The following is a 10,381-nucleotide window of genomic DNA, read 5'->3' as shown; positions in this document are numbered from 1 at the left end:
TGTGTGTGTGTGTGTGGGGGGTGTTGGGGGGGTTGTGTGTGTGTGTGTGTGGGGGGGTGTATGGGGGGGGGTTGTGTGTGGGGGGTGTGTGTGTGTGTGTTGGGGGGGGGGGGGGTGTATGGGGGGGGTTGTGTGTGTGTGTGGGGGGGTGTATGGGGGGGGTGTCTGTGTGTGTGGGGGGTGTATGGGGGTGTGTGTGTGTGGGTGTGTGTGTGGGGGTGTATGGAGGGGGTGTGTGTGTGTGGGGGGGGGGGGTGGGTGTGGTGTGTGGTGTGTGGGGGGGTGTATGGGGGGGTGTGTGTGTGGGGGGGTGTATGGGGGGGTTGTGGTGTGTGGGGGTGTGTGTGTGGGGGTGTATGGGGGGGGTTGTGTGTGTGTGTGGGGGGGGGGGGTGTATGGGGGTGGTGTTGTGTGGGTGGGTGTGTGTGGGGTGTGTGTGTGGGGGGTGTATGGGGGGTGTATGGGGTGTGTTTGGGGGGTGTATGGGGGTGTGTGTGGGGGGTGTGTGTGGGGGGTGTATGGGGGGTTGTGTGTATGGGGGTGTGTGTGGGGGGTGTTGGGGGGTGTGTGTGTGTGGGTGGGGTGTATGGGGGGTTGTGTGTGTGTATGGGGGGGGTTGTGTGTGTGTGTGGGGGGTGTATGGGGGGGTTGTGTGTGTGTGTGGGGGGTGTATGGGGGTGGTGTGTGTGTGTGGGTGTGTGTTGTGTGTGGGGGATGTGTGTGGGGGGTGTATGGGGGTTGTGTGTGTGTGTGTGGGTGTATGGGGGGGTTGTGGTGTGGGGGGGGCGGGGGCTGAGCTGAGCCGCTGTGTGGAGTGCGGCTGTGTGCGGGGCGGGGCTGGTGCGGGGTGTGTGGGGGTGTGTGGGGCTGTGACTGGAGCTGTGGAGCTGAGCCTCGCCCACAGGTGACTTTCTCTCTCTCTCTCTCTCTCTGTGTCTCCGGTTCACACACAACAAAACCGCGAACGTTTTGCAGTGGAAACTCCGTCGGTTTTAATGCGCTGAGTGTGTGCGGATCAGTGAATACTGCAATCCAGACCCCCCCCCCACCCCCCGGGAGGGGCTCAGTCAGTGCGGGGGGTCACCAGCAGCTCTGACACACACATGTACCCTGTCCTGTCTGTGTGTGTGTTTGTGCTGCTGCCGTGTGTCGCTGCTGCACCACTGTGTCCGCCTTCACGGCAAACACTGCCGGGGTCACGGCTGTGCCCGGGGTCACGGCTGTGCCCGGGGTCACGGCTGTGCCCGGGGTCACGGTTGGTTGTTACAGGTCAAACACACACAGGAGCACATCCCCAGCAGTTTCCAGGTCAGACTGCAAAACAGCGCACACCCTCCAGAGGTGGTGTTAGAACTGTGACTGGTCTCCAGCCCTCCAGCCCACCCACCCACCCGCCCACCCACCCGCCAAGCCACCCGTCCACCCACCCGCCCGCCCACCAACCCACCCACCCACTCGCCCGCCCACCCGCCCACCAAGCCACCCACCCACCCACTAACCCGCCTCCCGCCCACCCTCCAGCCCACCCACCCACCAACCCGCCCACCCGCCCGCCAAGCCACCCACCCACCCACTAACCCGCCCCCGTCCACCCCCAGCCACCCACCCACCCACTAACCCGCCCCCCACCCACCCACCAAGCCACCCACCCAGCCGCCCGTCCGCCCACCCTCCCGCCCGTCCGCCCACCGCTCGCCAACCCACCCACCCTCCAGCCCACCCGCCCGCCCACCCACACCCACCAACCCGCCCACCAACTCACCCGCCCACCAAGCCACCCACCCAGCCGCCCGTCCACCCGACAAGCCACCCACCCACCAACCCGCCCACCCGCCTGACAAGCCACCCACCCACCAACCCACCCACCCGACAAGCCACCCGCCCTCCAGCCCGCCCACCCACCAACCCACTCACCCCCCGCCCACCAACCCACTCACCCGCCCGCCCACCAACCCACCCGCCCGCCAACCCACCCACCAACCCACCCGCCCGCCCGCTAACCCACCCACCAACCCACCGCCCGCCCGCCAACCCACCCACCAACCCGCCCGCCCGCCCGCCCGCCCACCCACCACCCACCCCCCGCCCCCGCCACCCACCACCACCCCCCGCCCGCCACCCACCCGCCCGCCCCCACCCGCCCGCCCACCAACCCGCCCAACCACCACCCACCCGCCCACCCGCCCCCACCCACCAACCCACCCACCAGCCCGCCCGCCACCCGTCAACCCACCCACCAACCCGCCCGCCACCCACCAACCCGCCCACCCACCCGCCCGCCCACCCACCAACCCACCCACCAGCCCGCCCGCCCACCCGCCAACCCACCCACCAACCCGCCCGCCCGCCCGCCCACCCACCAACCCACCCGCCAACCCACCCGCCCGCCCACCCCCGCCAACCCACCCACCAACCCACCCACCCCCCGCCACCCGCCCCCCCCACCAACCGCCCGCCCGCCAACCAACCCGCCCGCCAAGCCACCAACCCGCACACCAGCCACCCGCCCACCAACCCGCCCACCACCAACCCCGCCCCACCACCAAGCCACCCACCGCCCACCCGCCCCCGCCCACCCACCAACCCACCCACCAGCCCGCCCGCCCACCCGTCAACCCACCCACCAACCCGCCCGCCACCAACCCGCCCGCCCACCCACCAACCCACGCACCCACCCGCCCACCCACCAACCCACCCACCAGCCCGCCCGCCCACCGCCAACCCACCCACCAACCCGCCCGCCCGCCAAACCACCCGCCCGCCCACCCACCAACCCACCCGCCCACCAACCAACCCGCCCGCCCGCCCCGCCAACCCACCCACCAACCCACCCCCCGCCCGCCAACCCGCCCGCCCGCCCACCAACCTGCCCGCCCGCCAACCAACCCGCCCGCCAAGCCACCAACCCGCCCACCAAGCACCCGCCCACCAACCCGCCCACCCACCAACCCGCCCGGCCGCCCACCTACCAAGCCACCCACCCGCCCACCCGACAAGCCACCAACCCGCCACCAAGCCACCCACCCGCCCGCCAAGCCACCAACCCGCCCACCAAGCCACCCACCCGCCCGCCAAGCCACCAACCCGCCCACCAAGCCACCCACCCAGCCGCCCGCCAAGCCACCCACCCAGCCGCCCGTCCACCCGACAAGCCACCCACCCACCAACCCACCCACCCGACAAGCCACTCACCTGCCAACCCACCCACCCACCCGCCAAGCCACCCACCCACCCACCCACCCGACAAGCCACCCACCCACCAACCCACCCACCCGACTAGCCACCAACCCACCCACCCGACTAGCCACCAACCCACCAAGCCACCCACCCGCCAAGCCACCCACCCGCCAAGCCACCCACCCACCAACCCACCCACCCGACAAGCCACCCACCACCAACCAACCCACCCGACCAGCCACCCACCCACCACCCACCCACCCGACAAGCCACGCACCCACCAACCCACCCACCCGACAAGCCACGCACCCACCATCCCACCCACCCGACAAGCCAACCCACCCGCCAAGCCTCCAACCCGCCAAGCCACCCACCAACCCACCCGCCACGTCGCCAACCCACCCGCTAACCCACCACAGTGTGTTTTGTGCCCATTACCAGGTGGTCATGACTTGATCTTCTGGAGGTGCATTTGACCAGGTCAAACCGCATCTATTTATTTACTCACTCACTAATCCTGGGGTGGGGGGGCTAACTTTCAACACAACAGTAGTTTTATATTTATTTTTATATATATATATACATATTGCCAATAATTCCCTAAATGAATTTGGTCACTCAACCCACTACTGTTTGTGGGACACTGCTGTGTGGAATTGGCTGCTGTGTTTTGCCCACAAAATATACACTCAATTCACTTTACAGTATATGCTTGAAGCTCTTTGAGACGTCTTGGCAATGTGATAAGGCGCTATATCGAATTGAAGGATTATTTTATTATACAGCGCCATTTACAGGGGGACATCTCGAAAAGTGATTCACCAGAGGTGGTTGGGAGTCTGAGCTGCAGGTGACAGAAGAGAGAGAGGGGTGTCTGCTGGGGACTGTTGGCAGTCAGTACTGTATTGTGAATAATGCAGGCCCACAAAACTGATACTTCTTCCCTGAAGTCCGTCTGACTCAGTTGGTAGTGTGCTTGCCTCAGAGTCAGAAAGTTGTTCAAGCCCCACATCTGGAATTTGAACTCATAGTTTCATAGTTTAGGCTGACACTCTGATGCAAAGTTAGGGGAATGTTACATTGTCAGAGATGCTGTACTTCAGGTAAGATGTTAAAACAAGGTCCCATCTGCCTGTTCAGGTGGACCTTAAAGATCCCATGGCACTATTCGAAAAGAGAAGGGAATTTATCCTGGTGTCCTGGCTAACCATCCCCCAGATAAAATTGGTAATTCACTTCATGGCTGTTTGCTGTGAGTAAATTGGCTGCCGAGTTTGCCTACAAATACACTGTCTTTCGCTTTACAATAAATCCTCTGAAATACTTTGGGACTTTTTGACGATGTGATAAGGTACTGTATCATACCATCAAATACTCTGTCAAATGCAAGGATTATTATTACATTGTTTGTTCAATTTCTAAAATGGTTCAGTTTGTCTTTCCTTGTCGCTGCCGCGGCCATGGCAGCCATCGCTGACTCTCCTGGTCAACAGCCAAACAGAGCCCGGCTGTCGCATGAAGTCACATCTGCCCACCACCTTTGAACCTCTCAGCCTGGACTGACTATAACATTGTCCCCTCTCCCCATGATGACCCTCACCAGTGGGCTAACCATGCCTCGCTAAACCCCCCATCCCTGGTGCTTGCTTTCAGTCTTGGCGTGCGCATTTTGGCTGCTGCCAACGACCCGAACTGCTTCCCCATAATGTCCCCACGCCTGTCCTCCACCCTCCACTGCTCCCGCTCGGTCCTCCTCTCCCACCGCCCTCTCTGACTCCTATCCCTGCTCGACCGTCCCACTGCCTCCTCTGCTCCAGCCTGCGAATCCTCCGTCGAGCCCAACATGGGAGTCGCCGCTGGCTGACCAACAGCAGCACTCTGACTGCCCCATTCTCGCCACAAGGCTCACCAGTCCTCGACCACAGGGTCCAACCTCTCCTCCTTGATCCACATCCCTATCCTCCCTATCAGTCCTCCCCCCCACCCCCACCTCACCCCCCCACTTTCCACCACCAACTGTCCCCTCTGCATCGGTCTACAAAATGTCCATTCCCTCTCCAACAAAACACACACCATCCAAGACCTCATCGATATTCTCGCCCTCAATGAAACCTGGATCACTCCAGGCGACCCCTGCCCTCTGACTGAGGCCACACCACCCATCTACACCTTCCATCATACCCCAAGACCTAACTACCATGGTAGCGGGGTGGCTCTCATCTCCCGGTCCCCACTTGGTCTATCCCCTTACTCCTCGGGAACGTCCCCTCCTTTGAGCACCTTACACTTTATCACTCCTCCAACCCTTCCTCAAAATTCTCCTTATCTACTACCATCCCAAAGCCCTCCTCCACCTTCATCCCTGAAATTTCTACCCTCCTATCTTCTCTCTCCCTTTGCTCTGAACGCCTCCTCATCTTGGCGATTTCAATCTTCACTTCACCCCCTCCTGCTCTATCTTGCTGACTTTTCTTTCCTTATCTCCTCCCTCAATCTCTCCCTCCACAGCCACTCGCCACCCACGTCCACGGTCACCCCCTCGACCTGGTGATCACTCGGGGCCTCACCTTCTCGGACCTCACCATCATCGACAAAGCGATCTCGGTCCATCACTTCATCTGCCTTAACTCCTCTATTCTTCACCCCACCGCCACCCAACCCACCTTCATCTCCTAACGCCCCTGGAAAATAATCTCCCCCCCACCTCCGTCTCGTCTGCCTTGGATTCCTACTCCTCTGGGCATCTTCCAGCAATGACTTATCCTCAGGTCCCTCTCTTCAACTCTCGATTCCCTTGTTCCCCTCTCTTCCTGAACTGTCTCCTATTCATGCAAATCACCTTGGCACACCAGCCACCTCCGCTCCCTTAAAGCCGAGGTGCATTCCGCTGAGCACACCTGGCTTTAAATCAAACCTAACTGTCCATCGGCAGATCTGGCTGTACCATGTCAAATCCTACCACTCTGCCCTCACCTCCGCTAAATCGTCGTTCTACTCCAAGACAATCTTGGAGGCTAAGGACAATCCCAGGCTCCTCTTCTCCATCACGAACCAGCTCCTCCGCCCAACCTCTCACGCCTCACCCATCCTCATCTCAAATGCCAACTGCGAGGCGATGCTGGACTTCCTCAAATCCAAAGTTGAACGAATCCACTCAGCTGCCTCTGCCATTCATTCTGCTACCCCCTCCCCATCTCCCCCTCTCACCTCGGCCCCTACCCATCCCTCCCTCCACACCTTTGAACCTGTCTCCCCATCCTCTCACCACCACCATAACCCGTATGAAACTTACCACCTGCTCCCTCGATCCCATCTCTACCCCTCTCCTTACCTCCCAGCTCCACCTCTTTGCCCCTCTACTCACTGACATTGTTAATCTCTCTCTGTCCTCTGGTACTGTTCCCACCCCATTTGAAACTGCTGTGATCACTCCTATCCTTAAAAAACGCTCCATGGACCCTTCTCTACTCCCTAACTACTGCCCCATCTCCAACCTCCCTTTCCTCTCCAAGGTCCTGGAATGAGTTGTTGCTTCTCAGCTTCGCTCCTTCCTCTCCCGCCACTCCATTCTCGAACCTCTCCAATCGGGTTTCTGTGCCGCCCACAGCACAGAAACCGCCCTGGTCAAAGTGATAAACAACATTCTGACCATCTACGACCAGGGCTCCCTCTTCCTCATCGTCTTTCTTGACCTCTCTGTTGCCTTAGACACTGTCGACCACTCTACCCTCATCCACTGCCTCTCTTCTCACCTCAACCTCCATGGCCCTATTCTTGACTGGTTCAGATCATACCTCTTACACCGCCTGCACTTCATCTCCTCAAACAGCTTCTCCTCTTCCCCCCGCACCATCTCGTGCGGCGTTCCTCAGGGCTCTGTCCTTGGTCCCCTCCTCTTCAATATCTATATGCTCCGTCTTGGTGACATCATCCGCAGACATGGGGTCAACTTCCACACGTATGCGGATGACACCCAACTCTACCTCACTGGCTCCATCCTTGACTCCAGGACCACTGCTGTCCTGACAGAATGTCTGTCAGACATCAAATCCTGGATGAGAGCTAACTTTGTTCAGTTGAACATCAACAAGACCGAGGCTCTCCTGATTGGCTCCCGTCAGCGCCTCCTCACCTCAGGTGCTGACAGCATCACCATCCATGGTTGCACACTCAACCTTGCTAAGCCAGTCCAGGAACCTTGGGTTTGACCCTCAACTATCCTTTCTCCCCCACATCTACACCATGACCCGCTCTGCCTTTCCCCACCTCCACAACCTCACCCGGCTCTGACACTATCTCACACCGCAGGCCGCCGAAACTCTCATTTATGCCTTCATTACGTCACAGCTCGTCTATGCTTGTTGGCCTCCCCAACTCCTCCCTTCACAGGCTGAAGGTCATCCAGAACTCTGCAGCCCGTGTTCTCTCCCGCACTAGACTCCTCGACCCTATACCCCCATCCTCGCCCAACTCCACTGGTTTCCAATCACACAGAGGATGCAGTTCAAGATTGTGGTCCTGGCAAAGCCCTCCACGCTCTTGCTCCCCCCTACCTCTCCGACCTCCTAACCCACTACCATCCTATTTGCTCCCTCCACTCAGCAGGCTCCAACCTATCTTTTTCTCCACTTTTTTGTTTGAATGATTGATTTGTCCTTCACTACACTTCCCTAGTTTAGGTTCTGGTGGTAAGACAGGGGTAACCCATTTCTCTCTTTGCATGCCTCCCAATTTCTTCCTTTCCCGACCTTGGGACTGATAGATTTTGATTTCAAAGCTTAGTGGTTATATGGAGCCCTACACCTTTTCAAAGTCAATATAGTAAATATTGTAGGGGGAGGTCTATCATTAGAAATCTTCAGCTCAGACCCTTGACAAGAAATGTCAAAAAGTCATAAGAATAATACAGGAACTGTGAAAGTCAAGCACCCACTGCAATGTCTGACATGTTTCAACTGTGCACTTGCACAATGTGGCATTCATGCTCAGGAATGTGCATCTTCATTGCACGAAAGACTGTGATCTGGAATAAGTGTTTTGAGGATTAGGATATATGTGGTGTTGCTCAATATGTCAAAACAGTGCCAAGCAGCAATAAACAAAGCAAATAGGATGCTGGGTTGTATTATTAAATCAGTTGTGTTTAGGTCCCTAGTTTTCATACTTAGGCTGGCCACACCACACCAGAACACTGCATGCAGTTCTTGTTGCCGTGATATAAGGGGGCTGCCCAGCTGTAGAGGAGATGCAGAGGAAAGCAACAAGGATAATCCCCAGAGTTAGAGGAATGAGCTACGTGCAACGATTAGACAAGCTCGGGCTCTTCAGGCTTTAGAGAAGACGACTTAGAGGGGACATCATGCAGGTGTATAACATGTTAAATGAGACTGAAAAAGTAAACTCAGATCAATAACTTGGGATGATTTATGATGAATTTCAGAACAAAAGGACATAGGTTTAGAGTTGTAAAGGGAAATTTCAGGACAGATACCAGTAAGTGTTTCTTTAAGCAGTGGGTAGTCAATGACTGGAACAGGTTGCTAGGAAAAGTGGTAGGACCAGGACATTGAACTCATTTAAAAAACAGCTTGGTGCAGTGTTGGTGGGAAGATAGGCTGGGTGTTCCATAGGGATGAGATCAGATGGACCAAGTGGCCTTTTTCATCCTAACCGATCTTGTGATTTGTGAAGCTACTTTTATATCTTACCGAAGAATCACATCCGTGCATCAGATGTTACTACAGCCAACTCCTCACACTGAATAAAACTGCATTAATATTCCTGAAGGGCATGTAAATTTCATGAAAAACTCAGGCATTAAGACTGGCTTGTAAAATGTTTTATGTATTACCCAGCTTCTTTCATTACATCCTGTACCTTGGCAGTTAAATTAATTTGATGTATCTCAAACTACTGGAATTTTCTAAAATAAAAAAACTTGGCAGTGTCAGATATTGTCAGTGATAATATTTAATTTAAAGAACATTTTGTTTTCTTGAAAAAGGATTTAAGAATTCTCTGACTGGCTACACCGTGGGTCATACATCGTACATTATTACTCAATAAAACTGATGCTTTAAATCCGTCATCATTATGACTTGTAGAATAATGGCAGAAGGATGTTTAATATCCTCAAATTCAAGATCCTCATCCTCACCTACAAGGCCATTCATATCCTTGCTCCCTCCTACCTCTCCGACCTACTATCCCCCCACGTACCTGCTCGTACCCTCCGTTCGTCTGGCTCCGGTCTGCTCCACATCCCCCGCCCTAACCGCCCCACCATCGGTGGCCGGGCTTTCAGCCTCTCAGCCCCGAGGCTCTGGAAATCCATCCCCCAGTGCCTTCGCCGCCTCCTCCCTTTCCTCCTTCAAGGCCGGTCTCAAGACCTTTCTCTTCAACCATGCCTTCAGCTTCCCTCTCGACTCTCTGCCCCCTCCTCGCTCCCTCCCTTCCCTCCCCTCACCCTGACCATTTCCCCCCCGCTCGGGTCCCGACCCAACTGTTCAGCGCCTTGGGACGTCCTCCCGACGTGAAAGGCGCTCTATAAATGCAATCTTGCTATTGTTGTTGTTGTTGTAAAGTAAATATTAAACCTCCACCTCACATTATTTCCATGGAGTTTGTTTATTGGAGCATTTAAATAATGTTTATTTTATATAATACAAGATTACAATAAATATTATCATAGGTTTGAATCCCTAATCTGTGCTGAGTTACCTGATAGAAAAAAATAAAGTATTTGGTCAATTTGTGGCACATTGCTGTGTGCAATTGGCTACTGCTTTCACCCACAAAACATAATTCACTTTACAATATATTCTATAAAGGGCTTTGAGACGTCTAGAAGACATGATAAGGAGCTATATCAAATGCAAGGATTATTATTATTATCTTATCCAACCAGTATTAACCACAACACTGGAAGGTGCTGGGTTGGCTGTTGATACTGTACTGACATTCACTGTCCTGTTTCACAGGTGTGGAGTGAACACTTATGCAGGGTATTGAAGAGCAGGTGGTGCCAACGGAATCATAAACTTCCAAGAGTCAGCACCTAGAGAAGAGGACAATAAAGTAAAGAGGAAAAGATAGCGAAACGTGCACAACGTGATATGTTTACCACATGATGGGTTTAGGTTGTGAATATTTTTATGACCAATGATCCTACCATATAGGATACAACAACAACAACTTCCATTTA

Source organism: Callorhinchus milii, unplaced genomic scaffold (assembly GCF_018977255.1).
Source record: "Callorhinchus milii isolate IMCB2004 unplaced genomic scaffold, IMCB_Cmil_1.0 Scaffold3, whole genome shotgun sequence".
In the NCBI taxonomy this organism is placed as follows: Eukaryota; Metazoa; Chordata; class Chondrichthyes; order Chimaeriformes; family Callorhinchidae; genus Callorhinchus; species Callorhinchus milii.
Note: the sequence above shows the minus strand (reverse complement) of the source record.